The 17,524-nt window shown below is 31.1% G+C and overlaps 1 protein-coding gene across 1 annotated transcript in view; it reads left to right on the top strand.

Moving 5' to 3' along the window:
- The window catches only part of LOC147064710 (DNA oxidative demethylase ALKBH2-like), a 318,791-nt gene that overhangs the window by 21,029 nt on the left and 280,238 nt on the right, over nucleotides 1-17,524 (top strand). The window lies entirely within an intron of this gene.

Raw genomic sequence — 17,524 nt, 5'->3', positions numbered from 1 at the left:
TAGCAACCAATAATAGTGGATTGGATTACGAATTTCTTCCGAAATAACTTTTCATACAAAACAGAATTAACTGAAAATGAATTTAATTCTACTTAAAAATGGCTAAAAGTATTATAAAAATGCATTGGCATCGTGTTCAGATATATTCTAAAAGTTTCAAATGTCTAGCTAGTCGGGAAGTTAGTTAAAAATCGATTGCAAGATTTGTACCGGACAAACAACTACCGGAAAAATAAGAATACGACCTAATAAAAACGTTGTAAAATTTTATATTATTCCAAATTCAAAAATTACAACTCCGATGTTTTTACATAAGCAGGTAGTTCTCAAAGTGTTTCGTGTGACCATTTGTTGGACAACATGTGGCGATAATGAAGAGAACGGGTTAGACAACAAGTCGTCATAATCGCTGACCGCCATGTCATGCTGATATACTTCTCCAGGAAGTTGCTATTATAAAATGTTTTTCACTGAATGAACGCTTGGGAAGCATTGCTTTCATTCACCATATGCAATTATGTCATATATTTATATTATGTTTAATTAACCGTATTATAACATTGAAACATTTTATTAATTTAATGATCATATAATATTTAAATGCACATATAAAAGATATATTTCCGGTACTGTTTTTAACATTAAAACTATGTTTATGGCGGGTTAATTTAATTCCGCAATTATGGCTAAGTGCAGTGCTACTGTAATGCTGTTAGAGTTAGAGACACATCTAGCGATATAATACGAATCACGCAATTTAAAACAGTGTGCTGACAATTTACATGGTTTTAATTACCTTATTACATGGGTATCTAAAAACAGTAAAAGGAAAAATAAATATTCTTATTTCATAAATAAACTTTAAGACGGTACTTCAGTGAAACGGCAAATAATTTTCAACAATAGGTTCGACGAAATTTCGGACTGGCTGGCAATCGGAGAGCGAAAGTCGAGCTGTGAACACGTCAATTTGTTTTGTGATGGTGACGGTGGAATTAATTCTTAAATCGTGTTAAGATGACTAAAAAACGTTACCCATTTACTTGAAAAAGAAAACATGTCAATGAATATAGTATTATTATTAGTAATAGAACAATAAACATAACATTAAATGGACGCATGTTGACTTTTTATGACAAAATATGTTTTTTTCTGCACGCGTCATTTGCATAATCTTCAGTACACTTTTTTCAAATATGTAAGAATTGAATCAAGCCCCGGGGTATGGTCATGTCACCTTGTTTAATATAAATAAAAAGGATTTTAAGTTTACAAATTTTTTTTTATTGATTTTTTTTTAATAAATAAAAATACATTTAAAACTATGACTTATTATAAATGCATTTTAAACGTTACAGAGAATAATAGTTTTCATGAAGAAAAATTAAAATAATACTGGTACCATACAAAATATGTCCAATAATGATTAGGTATTAATTTTTCAAATAATTAAAAAAAAATATTAATGCAGTTATTAGTTGACATGGTAATGAAAAGAAATGTAGAACATAATTAATACAAACAAAATATCGTCTCGCACTCTGACAAAAATAGGTTACTACCTTTGTTTTATAAAGCAATTTATTTCCTCTAGACATGTTGTTGAAAGATAATTTTACAGTATATTATTAAGTAATTGGACGTCTTGTACATTCGTTAATAGATGTCTCTTATATCTGTTATATTACCCGTTAAGTAATAATTAAGTAATATAAAATATTTTATAAATGTTACAAAAGTTGTTTTATCGTAATTATTAAAAATATCTGCGATTTTGGTTTATGCAATAATACGCACATATTATAAATGCAGATGTCTGCCTCATAATGTTAGTGGAATATAGCTTAAGAAAAGATATTAAAAAAGTGGAAATAAAATGAATATAATAATACCTACGTAAATAGTTACTTAGGTACTTTATAGTTTTACAAATTGAAAATAATAAAAAATGATTGGGAAAAACATCGTCAATAAAGGTTTCTAAACTACTAAACAAAGACGTATTTTCGTTTAATTAATTTATGGATGTAACTTATCAGATGTTTTTATGAGAATCGGTTATTAGTTATTTCATCAATCGATTAAGCAGAGCCTTGGATACGAATACACAAATTGAATTATTAAAAAAATGTCAAGTTAACCCAAGAACCTATAACCCAGAAGCGTAAATAATTTAATCAACTGTTGGTGATATTCAGAGAGGTACGTTAAATAAAATATAGCATGTATTCTGTTGGAAGTACGTACTATATCTACTTGTTTTTTGTTATAAGAGTTCAGGGACGATTAAATTTCATTTAGAGTTTTTTTGAGGATAACAAAAAAAATGTTAACATTGTCTACATAATAATACTTGAAAATTTGAAGTGATTCAATACAATGAAGAGCTAATAAAAACGTTCAGATTATTTCCTATCATAATAATCTAACTGTGTGTTAGTGTATTGGCCATCTCTCGATTCAAAACAAAATAATTTTCTGTTGCGCCTTGTACAACTACTTATCTTGGCAAAAGGTTAAAGTCTTTGCTATCTTTTTGTGTTAGGCGTTTTCTGTTTTATTAAAATATTTTCTATTCTCAAAAATTTGAATTAGGTATCGTAGTCGTCCACTGTTATATCAATGCGAATGAATAAAATTTTAACTATTGTGTTGATTACAACTAAGTATTAAAAACCCTTATCCTCTAAACCAACGAACTTTTGTTTATTAATACATAATGGGATAGTTACCGTATTACTATTAAATTATCATGTCAAACTGTCATTCTTGGCAACAATACAACTTTTCGAAAGTCTTGGTTTCCTTCAAAAATTGTTTTCTTATTTTTCTGTGCCATATCCATTATCGGATATTGACAATGAAAATGGCTGTCTTTTCCCTGTTTGTTTCTTCTCTAAGTTGCGATTCAGTTCTGACAGGGTTGGATTTACCATAGAACAATAGCCCAGATATCCCCGAATCGGCAAGAGACCCGTGGCCTGAATATAAATTGAAAATTCCATAAAAAAACCTCAAGGTGGAAGAAGCAGCTGCCCATGCGCCAATCCTGATAAATGTGGGTAGGCACCTTAATTAAAATAGAACATTATTAAAATCAACTTCAATAATACGTCACCGGAAGGAATATACCCCGCAATCCCATGGTACGGCAAATAAAACTCGGCGCTTTGGGCCCCTCAGATGATGGTTACTTAAACTCTGACGGCTAAAATTATTAAACATGGATACATGCTTTGCCTACTAATTCTCTGAATGCTGTTTGTCCAAATTCGAAAGTAAATTTATTTGTCAAAGTAACCAAATCAAAAGGATTCAAACAATTGCACTTTTCTGAAAATTAGAATTTATGAACTCATATAGTAATGTTGGTGCGTAAGTATTTGCTACAAATAATCGTTAGAAGTAATGGTCAATATGGGTTTATGATAGTTGAATTTATGAAGTACTGAAGTTATGTAATTTTTAGAATGAATTTTGTCGATGGGGCGAGCGAAGATTAAATCGATGTACGACCCACCACGAGTAGTTGAAATAACACTGGATTCGTTATCAGCAGAAGTCCGAACGTTTCCTCCATGAAATTGATGTTGATGTTGGTTTTCTTTATTCACTTTTTTACTGCACTGATATGCCTCTTCGGCTGATTACCTCCCTTTGAATTAGATCAAATGATAATCACGTGTATTAATATATGTAGTAATAAATATATAGGTAATGTATTTAATAAAAAAGACGACAAAAATAAACGACTTGTCTCTGCTTAAGTATTAAAGAAAATTTATAGAACAGCTTGAAATTTGTTAATACTTATAGAATTATCAAAATAAATTGCAAGGCGCGCGACTTGTGGCCGTTTGAAGTCTCTAGCAGCCGCGCTACAATTGTGACCGTTACGCCAGTGCGATTTTTCGTAACGAATCCGCCCGGGAGGTCAAAGCAAAAGCATGTATCTATGCTAAAATTTGTGGGCAAATCAAGTATATTGAGGATTATAGCGAACGGTGGAAGAAGGCTGTCACCATAGCTAAATAGTGCACATGAAACTTTGTCAGTCATACTTATTTGTTTTCATTGAACTAAGAATACACATTGCAGATGCCACTGATTAATAAAGAAGTATGTTGTTTGCAAGTTGAGCATGCGTAATAAAAAAAATCGATTAAGCAAATATATATATTGTGTAATACTATTTTTTTAATTATGTTCGCTGGGGTTTTTTGGGGCCACCAATATTTAGTATTCATTAGCCCAAGGCCCCTTCAAGTGTAAATCTGACCCTGAGTGCTGAGTTCAAACTAGTCTCTTGTGATTAGAAAATTTTCCTATGGGTGATAAGATGCAGAAGTTGATATCTCTCGGTATGCTGCATGATATGGCCAAAGTATGTCATCTTTCTAGTTTCATTTATCTGATTATTTATATCCTGGACGGTTAAATCGCAAACGTCTTTGCTTTCGAACAGATTTGGTTGAGTAATCCCCCGTGATTTCTGCCATCTCAGTTTCGAAAATCCTGGTCTTCTCTGTATTTTCATATGCCAAGTGATCTTTTAGCTATCGTACAGTGTGTAACTACTTCATTGTACCTCGTCCACCAAATGCCCATAAAAATCTTGCAAAGACTCTAATATCTTTCTTTCACCCTGTTTACTGAGTACCCAGCATTCCGATTCACTTATATACACATCCAAATATACTGTAATTAACAGACTGATAACGTTACATTTCATTTAATTTCTTTTCTCTTCGTTTGTTTGAAGATTTCTAATAATAATTATTCACGATAATTATGTATAGACATGTTTTAAAAAGTCGAAAAAACGTTTAGATTAAAAAAAAAAAAACAATTTATCGGTGACTATGTAAATATTTCAAAACAGACGGCATTTCATTTAATAATTTCGTAACTAAGTCTGAAATAAACATTGAGCTATTTATCTGAATATGTAATAAAATAAAAACATCATATTAAAAATATTATTACCTAATAAGTATAATTATATTCGTCTTATATGAAAAATATGAAAATTTGGAAGAGTGAGAGAGGGATAAGACTTATTAAACATTCTCGCAAATTCTAAATTTGAAAAATCGGAGAAATTGTTTATATTTTAATCAGACCATGAAAAAAAAAACAAATGGTACCTACTCTCATTATTATAGTTTGACACGTTTGACATAAATGCTTGTATTTTGGTAATATCATATTGAAAAAATAGTGTGTTATTCAAGAGCTTTACGTGTAATTATAATAAAGATATAGTGCTGTAACCTACTGTAACCTTAGGCAACATACACAATCAATGAAAACAATAGTAACATTATTGATGATGAAGAACCAACAGCTTAGCGTCGCCGCTTGATAAATGAACGAGGTCAGCGATTACATGCTCGGCAAAGTCAGGAGACTCCGCCAGGCTGGTGCAGCAGCTCACAGCCAAACAATTGAGTCTGAAACACCGGAATAAAAACAGTAAGACATAACATAGACGTAAACATATGAGAGAGGGACAGGGAGAAGATGTATGAGAATGTTGACATATGTAACTACCTGGTAATATTTGCTAGTATATTTTCAAATAAGTATTTTATACATTTTGTTCATACTTAGTTTTTATTTATATATAAATCAGATAAATACATATAAGATACCATTTCGTTTGACAAATCGCTTTAAAATGTAATTCGGATTTCGAAATCACAAACATGTATTTACCTCTTTTCGACATCGTTACATGTCTACTCGAAGATAAAAATAAACAACACATATAACTACAAACATATAATATGTAAGTAAGTATATGACGAGACTAGTACCTACTTACGTAATACCTTTTTGAACCGGTGTGACATTTACAAAAAAAATCCTTTGTTTGTCCAAATTGACTTTTAAATGAGAAGGAAAGTGACTTTTTGTTTAGTACAATTTTTATTCATCCTGTTACAAGAAAGTGCTTTTTCAAATATACATACTCAGAATATGAAAAGAACTAACCAAATATGTTATGCTAAATTTCACGTAAAATATTTTAAAATATATACTTATACATACATATTTTACAAATGAAGAGCCTTTTAACGTAGTTAATGAACTTTTACTACACCATAAGGCCATAAGGCATAAACAGTGTTTTTTACGTATGCCTAGGCCCGGTTTGGAGGCCTTCTTGCGAAAAATTTGCCTACTTATGCGAAAAACCATTTTTGGTTATAAAAATTGAACAATGTTTACGACCATTACCAGACCTATCCATATTATAATAATTTATTATTTAAGAGAAGAGCGGGGGGGGGGGGTTAACCATATCTAGCTGGTGCCATCGACTTCTGGCTAAATTGCCTATATCCAAATACTCCGACTTTAGGACCATGAACAACTGACCTGTACCTAACTACGTGATCTTGCAGTGACCTATCACCACTAAAAATCCAGAAAATAGTCAAGAGGGTGGCCATTAAATTTGAAAATGTAATTTGCTAATGAACATGAAACAAAATTACGCCGCAGGAGACATTCTAACCACCTCTAGAAAGCTAACTTTATGAAAAAAACGAATAAAAATACGTCTCTCTACTAGACTACTAGAAGAAATAAAGGTACAAGTCTGTTAACTGAAAGCCAGGAGGGAACAGCGGCAATTTCCATAGCCGATCTCAGTAAAATTCATGAATTCAAGAATGATAACCTAACCTAACAAATAATCCAGTATATCGGCTATTTTCAAAAATTGCCGGTGTCTTCCACTAAACAGACAAGAACCGAAAGAAGATATAATTCTAATATTATATCGGTATTGAACATACATAATTTTGAAAAACATTTTCGGAGAGAGTATATTATAACCAATAGATAAAATCTTTTTTGAAAAAAGTAAGCCACCTCGACGGGGAATCGAACCCAGTATCTCCCGGGTTTACGCCCCTCGCATTTTACCAATATCAATGGTTTAATTCGCAAATTTGCTAACTCCACTTTTGAAAACTTTTCAGGAGAGAGTAAAAACATGTTATTTTGTTACTTTTTAACCTATTAAGAAAATTTAAAATGACAGATTGTTTATTTTATCAAAACGGACATTACTGTCTCATAAAATTAAAAATATAACCATTCGTTTATTTTATATGGACAAATTTAGGAGTTACCAAAATTGCAGATTAAAAAAATTAAAAAATAATTATGTTCAATGGAGTTATCAACTTTTATTCTTAAATTTTATTATAATTCTAAACAACATAATGAGTATTTTGAATAATATGTACTTAATTCTTTAGAAATATTAGCTTAACATAACCTATAGGTAAGTATCACATAAAATCTTAATTTTTTTTAAAGTTATTCATGAGGTATTTTGAATACGTAATCTACTACAAATTTAACTATATAACTTAAAATCAACACAATATTAAAAATAATTAAATTAAACATTAGGTATTTCTTACAAGGGATAATTTCATAAGTTCTTCATGTGGAAGATTATCATAGAACTCGTGGTTATCCCCATGAATCGTCATTTTTAAGTCTTGCAGGTCATTGAATTTTCTATTTTTAATTTTCAATTGTGTCATGTGTAAACAGGCCAAAGTATCAATAGGTTTTGATAGTATGTTGATATTCCTCCTTTGGGGTAAAATTTTTCAGGCTTCGTTAAATTGTAATTTATAATATAATATCACCGCTGGAGTTATATTGAAGGCCACGTATGTCAGTAACCTAAATGATACAGAAAATTATTAGAAATAAAATGGTAATATCATTACAATATGACGCAATATTGAACACGTAAAGTAAGATGGAAATATAACAATTCTAATGCACTATGTACCTTTGGATCGCCTTTTTTTCCTGGTTTTATGGTTGTGTGATACTGTACTTCATCGAAAGTTTTGAAAAATGTGTGATTCAAATACTTTACTTGATATGCTGGATGTTTTTTTGCTGCTTTACAGATGTTGATATTCTGCAGAAACAGATAAGTATATCTTTCTTTTTTAGTTGTCTCTCAATGCATGCGTGCATTGAATCGGCTACCATTTGGGTGTGGACCACCTCTAGGTATTTCTGCTCTATGGTGATTCCATGCACCATCGCAATATTTAACAGAGCATTATTTGGCATTCCAACCTCTATTTGGCATAAAATATTGTCTACGATAAAACTTGATATGATACTGGTGAACTCCTCTGCGTTGAGGCCACCTTTAGCCTCATTCAATAAATAGCAGTATCCTTCTTTGGATTATAAATTGAAGAAACAAAAATTATGTACGCATAATTTAGTAGTATATAAACTTGAGACATTAGATTTAGGAGCCAAGAGAACGGACCGAAGGTCCATTGTAAAGACATATTGTTCTATTTCTTTTTCTTTATTTTTCCATCTCTTTCGTCTTCTTTCTTCACCGAGTGTAGCTGATGCTTAATATCCAACACATGGCCGACTTTGAAAGCTGCTCATTTTTCACACATATATTTCTTAGGCTAGAATAGTTATAATGTTCTCAATATCTAAGTATTTATGGAAAGAACCGGTTAAAAATGCTTTTAATTTTTTTGTTACACACCAATCAATCTTATACAAATTAAAAAGTGTAGTGTTTGAGGTCTTTTGGATTTTATTTGAACGCAACGGAAAAAGAGTAACTCCGTTAGTTGATTTAGCAAGGATATTATCTAACACATATCTATAAAAAGCGTAAACATGTTTATGGAAAACATGGTTTGTACTCAAAATTACAAGTTGAGAATATTTTGTTTGTATTATCGACAGAAATAAACCACCTTTTAGACGATTTATTTGTAGAGTTGCTTACTAATGACACGCTTCTGATAGATCTGGATACAAAATGGCGGAGTTATACATTTTGCAGTATAGGTTTTGAAGCTCGATGGAGTTGACAAATTTTCTTGTAACGTTTTTTCGATGTATTTAAATAACTTGGAGTTGTCAAACTTACACAGGACATGCGCAAAGCATAATACAACAAAATGGCATCATTAAGTCATTTTCAGCAAAAAGTGGAGTTAGCAAATTTGCGAATTAAGTCATCGATATGCTACGCAGTGATATAAGTGTTTTTCAAAATTATGTATGTTCAATAATTAGAATGATACATTTTCAAATCTTGTGAATTATTCGTTGAATAAAAGAAATAGTTAATTATATCGATAGTTGAAAACCTGGTTGAAAGCACAGATCAATACCTTTTAGGCGCATATACATATTTACTAGAGTTGTCAACTTATCGTTTTTCTTGTCAGATCTAGGATTTTTCGATAGGCATCTAGCTTGCAAAAAATGCATCTAGCGTATGGCGTTTTTATTAGTGTTATTTGATGCCTTCAATAGCATTAAATGTGCTGAAAATAAGCTAGTTGATTTATTCAAATATTTAATGAAGGTAGGTCGGTACTTGAGAAATAAAACAACACAATGAAACAATATGAGCATTATTGGCGTTATAGTGATATCATGGTATCAGATATCATAATTTAATGTTTGCTTAGGCATGTGGCATCCGATTGACGATTATAGGGGATTCCACTCTCTGGTATTACCTAATTATTACTTATCATAGGTTATTAGATTAATTAATTATTTTTTGTCCATTTTGAAAAGAGTTTCTGTGTAAATTTCATATGATTTTTTTTCAATGGGCAAAAAGGGTATTAAAATTTTATTTTAAACCTAGCGTTTTTTTCTGCTTGTAGTAGCGCACTCCAAAAGTTTCTCCAAACATCCATAAGATATTATTAGAAGATTTACCCGGAAAGTTGTCTACGTGGATACCATCGGCATCGGCGAAGGGTGGATCTGTCATGTGACTCAGGAAAGCTTACATATTATTTGCTCCAGATATTTAAGAGTATTATCTAAATGTGCAGTGGACGCTTTTCATATTATACAAACATAGTTTTATCGAAAATACATAACTAGGAAAGCCCTAGAAATATAAACATGTGGGATTTACGATATAATATCTATCGTATACTGGGCCAATGCTCAACGATAAAATTAAGCTGCCAAATTAAGTCAATACATACTTAATCCTTCTACATTGTCAACTTGAGTCCATAGTTTAATTGTCGAAGTACTCACCCGGCGTGTGATATATGTATTTGCGAGAGTATCACACTCGGTTCAAGAGTAGATTTTTATGGTAATTTTTAAATCGTATGTAGGTCTTGAATAACAAATAATTTAATTAAACACTTGGCACAACTATGTGCTAACAACTATACAAGTTAACTGTGTATCGTATCGGTTATATACAAGTATTATAAATTATAAACAATACAGTCAGATTGTATTGATAGATATTAAAATATGAATTTTAATATTCAGTGTCTTCATTGAATATTCAGAAAAATGTCAACGATATGTTTAAAATCGTGCAACAACAAGTTGTGTCGCCAAAAATTTGATTTACCGTTATAGCCATTTTACAAGAAATATAATAATATATGTATGTATGTATGTATTATCTATGTATCTATTTTCGGGTACAAAGTTGTTCAAACAAACTGGTTATTTAAAAATTAAGCTCATTAGTGAGTTTACAACTTTATAGTGACTTGACCCGTTACGTATCGGATAGTCGCCAGACCTGCAGAAAAAATACCATAAATGGTTCGATTGACTACAACAATAAATAATTTAATCAGGTGCCGGATAAGCTCAGGAAATTAAATTTAATTGCTACTCCGTAGTCTATTATGATGATAAAATTTATTACCTATCTTATTAGGTTGGAGTTTTTATTCATATGTATGTAATGTAATCATTTTAATGCTATTGTGACGCAACCTTTTGCTATTACGTACATAGTGTTAAGCAGTGACGAAGAATCGATACTATGCGATTATTTAAAGCCTATATTCTTAAGAAAAAATGATTTTAATCACCTAAAACATTTCGAAAGTAAAAAATATCATAAGAGCCGTTTCTACACATACATATACTGTATCCGAGTCTATAGAATCTTCTACAAACACATGCAAATAACGTCTTGAGTTAATACAAAGTTTTTTTTTGTATTTTTACATGATGATTAATATTTTTCAGTAAAATACTGAAGATGAAACAAAATCCAAATTTGAGTCCCATAAATCTGGCCGCCCCAGGACTGTGTTTTTTATTTACCTACTTCAGTCTACCTTTTTTAACATGCATCTTTTGCACAGAGATTAAAAATATTGAAGAATTCAAATAGAACAACTATTATTAACTTATCAACTATTAAGATGGTTTTTCAGTGACAAATATTCCAACGAAAAATTTGAATTCATTTTCGAAACTTTATCATAAAGACGCAACACTTCCTTTCCATTATTTTAACTTTCTCTATAATTTGAGCGCTTCCAGTTTTCTTTTTACTACATATGAATGCACCATTATCTTGTCTAGATGGTGTGATACTTTTAATATTTTCTTATAATATAATATATGGATATATTATATTTATTCTCCGTGGCTTTATCCGACTGATTTTTTCTTAAACATGCTTGCATACTGTAGTTTAAAATTAAAATACATTTTTACTTGATTATCTACGTATTTTTTTTGGATTTCTTGATATCAAATAATATGATCTGCCATTATTGCTAGTGTTAATCTGATAACCCTAATAACTATCTAACAGTTGATTTTGTGAATATATTAAAACAATATATTCTACCTAATTGAAAATATGCTCGATAAAGGAAAGAATATTATAATGGTCCAAATACATTATCATTATGTTATGTGCAGTCACAGAAAGCTGCCGTTATGAGAAAAAGTGTGTAATGTCGTTTTTCTTGGCGTAACATTGTCAGTTGGCAAAATTTGCCGAAATCGCCAAAATAACAATGCAGTCACCTCACGCGTACCGCGCTACATCGGTAACCGCATGACTCGTATACATGAATGCACATATAGAAACTGCTAAAATTAATTGGAATTAGCATGAATAATTCAAAATACTAATATATTAGAGTTAGCACTCTCCATGATAGATATAGTGATCATTAAAAATATTCTGTGGAATGACGAAACCATAGACTAAATTTGTCGCCGTACCATCACGTGACAGTACATGACGTGATCATAATGTAATTGCGGCATAAGTCGTAATATTTTACACATTTCAACTACTGTACAAGTACCTACCTACTGGCAGTAGCTAAATTCAAAATATCTCATTTGATAGTTAATTTTGTTCTAATTCAATAACAACCCAAGTGTTCTCTAAATTTAAAAGTTCTAAAATACATTGTTTCCGTGTCAATTAATGTGTTAATACTTTCCTAAGTTGTAAACATGCAATCGCGGCGAATGAACTTTATGGTTTCGGACGTCACCTGTTACGTAATACCTACATAATTCTTGGAACTTGTCATCATTAAAATTTTCTTATGCATTTTCAATTGCGAGATTATTCACTCCGATCACATCTGATCAGATTATCTGTATATTATATTCCAGGTTAGTTATTCAAATAATGAATAATTATTCCTCAAACTACCATCCCAAAAACGAATATGTAGGTAATTAGTAATGGTTTATTAATTAAACTGGCGTTTACGTGGTAGAAATCAATTATTATAATGGTTTTCAAAATTTTATAACATGTGAATCATCTATGTTGTCAAATTTAAACAACAGGCGTTTATTCACAGTCTGCGTAATGAATTGTTTTGAACCGAATTTGCCATGCTCTTTTCACATATCTTTGGCGTAGTAAAATTTTATTATCAAATAACCGAATTGCAGGAAAATGCAAATATTTTAAATATAGATTTAATACAACATACAAGGTAATGTGGAATTTTTTTGAAGTTTTATAATAATATTTATATAATTGAATAATTATATATATAATGTGTGTACTTTTTTTAAGATGGTACAGCCCGTGGTGGACTTAAGAAAAATTTTCCATTCTGATCGGTTTACTGCTTTTCTTCTTGCTTTTTATGTAACTGATTAAGTTTAGAAAACAAACTATTCGCACATAAGATATAAACGTCGTATTTTATTTACGAAGTACTCCTAATACCATGAGTTTCGGAAACTTGACAAAAACCGCATGGCCGACATTTACGTCGATAGCTTACTATGAATCCATCAGTATAAGTTGTCAGCTGAGTGAGGGCGCCACATGGTAACATTTGACATATTAGCATTCAATACTTTTGTGATGAGCTTAGTTCAAAATTCGAACACCGAAAGATTTATATTGGTAGGTATTGATACCAAATATCATAATGCCTAAATCCCCCATCAAAAATCCTCCAATCGACAGAGTTGGGAATATAATGATATTATTGTAATTGTAAATGAGTCAAGGCTAGACCAGGATGCACAGCGAAACAAAGAAAAAGAAAGTTACCGTTATCTGTTTCTGGGCAGACGAAGGGTCGAGAGTAGGTACGGTCAGTCGGTAGCCTACCCTTGAGCCTCGAACGTCGCCTTTAAATACGATTTGCCACCTTTTTGCGCCAAAGCGTGCGTTTACGAATGTTATTAATAATTAATTGTTATTTGTCAAGCTAAATATACTGACGTAATACTTAATGTCCCTGAATCAGTGTTTTTAATAAGTGGAAAAGTGTAAATCAACACCCTACGTAAACCTATACCCTTCAGTATATAGTTACAGTACTCGCCCGACAATTGAAAAACGTGTGTTCGTATCCAACTTTATTACAACGATTTTTCTGTTTATGCGGCTTGTTCAAGTTATGTAGGATGTCTACTTAGGTACTTCAAATAATTTTAATCCGTTAAACGGATTAATGTAGGCCAACTTTACTATGTACCTAGGGTTATAGATGTTTGACAATATCATCGTAAACATAGTAAGCTGGGATTAACTAGGCATAAAGTAAATCCGATTATATTCCAATTTAATCAATCAGACGGCGTATCCAGCAAAGATGAGTGACCGGTTTTATCTTTCGTTTCACTCTCGCACTTGATCTACGCGTATAATACTGTCACTTTCCATCACCACGGTGAGTATTGGTTTTGCAACTCGCGGGTATATTATTGTGTTATATGGATGAGGGTTTATGAGCTTGTACAAGTTCAGGACCGAATGTAGAGAGTTGTAGGTTGCTATAGCGGTATAAACGGGCCACAAATTATTGTGAGCTGTAGTGTAAAAGAATCGTCGAATCGAAAAACCGCTCTGGACATTTTTCAAAACCCGGTCCAGACATTTTTTTTTATAAATTTGGTAGGTGTACTTATGCCATTTTTTTACAATTTTAAAATATATGTACATAATATATACATAATATTATTGTATACGTATTCTTTACCAGTTGACAATGTACTTTGGAAGCGTACGAAAGCGATTCTGATTAATAATAAACTAATTGAAATCAGTACCTACTACACAATTCTGTTACATAATAATACCCCGTTTACACGTGCATAGATTTACTGTGCACAGTAAGAAAATGTATGGGGAAACATGGAGTATCCTACAGTTGGCAAGATTGCGTGCTTCAATCAAACAAGTTTGGAAGTTTCCGAATTTCAACGCGCAAGTAAGACTATTTTCGATCTGCGTCTGCGCAGTAGAGTGATAGTGGCGAACCTGCTGGAATTGAAGCTGTCATTTTTTCAATGTATCATTATAATTCCTTATATTTTTCAAGTACATTGTGCGGTCCGTATTTTGTTACTGTAGAAAAGGGTAGTGTTATTACGTTGCAAATTATGTTGATATAGTTAATTAATGGTACCATGTCCGATCCTAATAAGATCATATGGGCCTCCACAGAGTGGATGTTTGTGTTAACAGAATTTGTTTTTACGAGAAATGGATGTCAGCCACTTGCTCAACCTATTAGGTCCATACTCTGACTCATACACGAATTGAAAAAATATATGTCTACTTGCCAGACCCATGATTTGAAGCTGGGAAACTCGACACTATAGGGCAACGCTTAAGCCGCGCGGCCATCGAGGACAGTTAATTAATAGCTTAGAAAAATATAAATCACAATTGTTTACTAAACCAATAATAATTTCTGTCATCGTATAGTAAATTTTAAATTTCAGAGCGTAAACCCCAGTTAAAATAATTCACATAGTAATTTGGTCTTCTATTTTGGAACTTGGAGAAGCTCTTATCATCAATAAGATTACGAAATATACTGTATCCACCTTCTAAATTACGCATATTACTAGGAATCAATACACACTAGTTCTTTCCGTACGAAGAGCTTAATTATAAATAATTAAGAAATAATCATGGTAGACAAGTAAATAATAGGTAATTGATGAAATGATAGATTTTGCTTGTATGATATTCAAATAAATCAGGGTTTGTGTACTGGTGTACAATGTATAGTTATTTGTCATATTATAACTTTCACATATTATAAAATAATTCAATTATATTGTATACAATATCATTGACGCATGTATTGCCATAGCAGGATTATATCAATACTTATTTATGTATTTAAAGAAAATAAGAATTTAAGGAGCTAAGGGAGGTTTTCCTCGGTAGTGCTGTTGCAACTGTTGCAACCCCGGCTGATGATTATTATGATTGTATAAAAAAATTGATCACCAAAAAATAAAAAATGCAATTCAATTTTAACATTAAACTAAGTATTTAAATTCAATATTATGAAAAGTGTTAAAATCTACATACTACCCTGTATTTAGTAAAGTAAGTAGTCTTGTCTCGGTCATATTTACCTTAAGGATTTAAACTTACTTTCTCCACTCTCAATAAATTGCTACACGTATATCTGTAAAAACCAACAATAACATACATTATGTTTTGCAATAACTTTTTCCAATACACCGATCTTTATAATACGAGTACCTATATGGAATTATTTTATTATATCTGTCGACAATGCAATCAGAACTTTTATGTCTTGCTTACAATAAGAAGTCACAATGTACCAAAAATAATTATTGTAGGTAATCATATCTCTATCTCACACAGATATTATCAAAAATATGTCATTAAAAATAATCATTCTTCAAAATATATTTTTGTAGTGGCCATACTTTTTTTTTTTTTTTTTTAATTTATGCTATTTTATTTTGTAGGTGAACTCGTATAAGAATCATTGTTTTTGCTCTCCATATAAAGGAGAATACTTTATAAGTATACAAGTCAGTGTTAAATAATATGGGTATATTATATTTTTCAGGTGAGTCATCTTACCTCGATTGTAATCTTTAAATAATTCATACTATATGATTCTGTTGTTTTAATAATTACATTAATCTAGAAATCGATTATCCGTGGAATAGATTTCCCATCTAACTCAGTAAATCGAGAAACATCTAATTACTATAGTTTATTATAGTTTATTATAGTAAATAATATTATAGTAGTACCATACTCTATCATATACTATACTGCAGTGGTTTCCAAACTTTATGTTACTACGCCTCCGTTTAAAAATCTAATCTTATCTTATCTCTGAATCTAATCTTGGCGCCTCCCCCCCTTTATTTCATTAAATAATACAGACACCTTTTAAATAGTCAACAATCTACTAATACAAAAATTAAAAAAATATATAAAAATAAACAAGGTTTATTATTATTAAACTACTTATATTATTTTCATTTTTAAATTAATTTGTTTTTCATGCGATGAATGTACTACACACACAACAGCACAATCAATTTCAATAGAAGTCAATCCAAATGCATCATCGTTCATAGACAAATGGATTCTATCATAGGCCCCACATCCTGAAACCGGCCCCTAGGCTAGGATCTTTGGCGGTCCCACCTACCTATCGCTGAGGTTAAGGGCAGTGTGGCGCTCTAAAGTAGTGTTTCCTAAATTATACACGGGAGTTATCATTTAAGTACCTATATCAATCATCATATAGGTATCACATCAAATTGCAACGCACAACTATATATTAAAAAAATTAATAGTCTTGAAACAAAGTAGCGACTTTTTTAAATATTAGAATAAATTTGTGATGTCTGTTATGCCCGGACCCCCAGGCTCTTTATAAACTATGCATTTGCAAACTGTAAACCTGTGGCTACATTTGGGTTAAACTTTTCGCGCCTTCAGTTTGGAAATCGCTGCTATACTGAGTGCAGTATAAGATAAAGTGTTAAATATAGACATGAGTAATATTATTATGTATATCATGGTTCTCAATTTCAGCTAAAGTACATATTTTATTTATCTGCCATAATATATTTTTAGTTTACTTTGGTAATTTGTACTCTATTCCATGACGATTTTTTAACCTATAATGTAAGATTGTAAGGGATACAAAATTATAATACGGGTAAAATAATATGCAGGTTTATGTAAAAAAATAGTTTATTTGTGTTAAGAAAATATCACACGAAGAGAAGAAAGGAATACTATTTACAAAAAGAATACACGATTAAAAAGAAAACCAAAAAAATATAAAATCCGAAAATTTCATAATTTTACTATTGCCAAGAAAATCGTACGAAGGAGTAAATACTTTTAAGTAAAGATTTTTATTCTTTAAAGGTATTACTTTGGAAGACTTGAAAGGATAGT

The sequence above is a fragment of the Rhyacophila brunnea genome, unplaced genomic scaffold (assembly GCF_057557595.1).
Source record: "Rhyacophila brunnea isolate RB1 unplaced genomic scaffold, BYU_Rbru_1.0 scaffold_7, whole genome shotgun sequence".
NCBI lineage: Eukaryota > Metazoa > Arthropoda > Insecta > Trichoptera > Rhyacophilidae > Rhyacophila > Rhyacophila brunnea.
The sequence above is the reverse complement of the archived record's forward strand: the minus strand, read 5'-3'. Positions and strand labels throughout refer to the sequence as shown.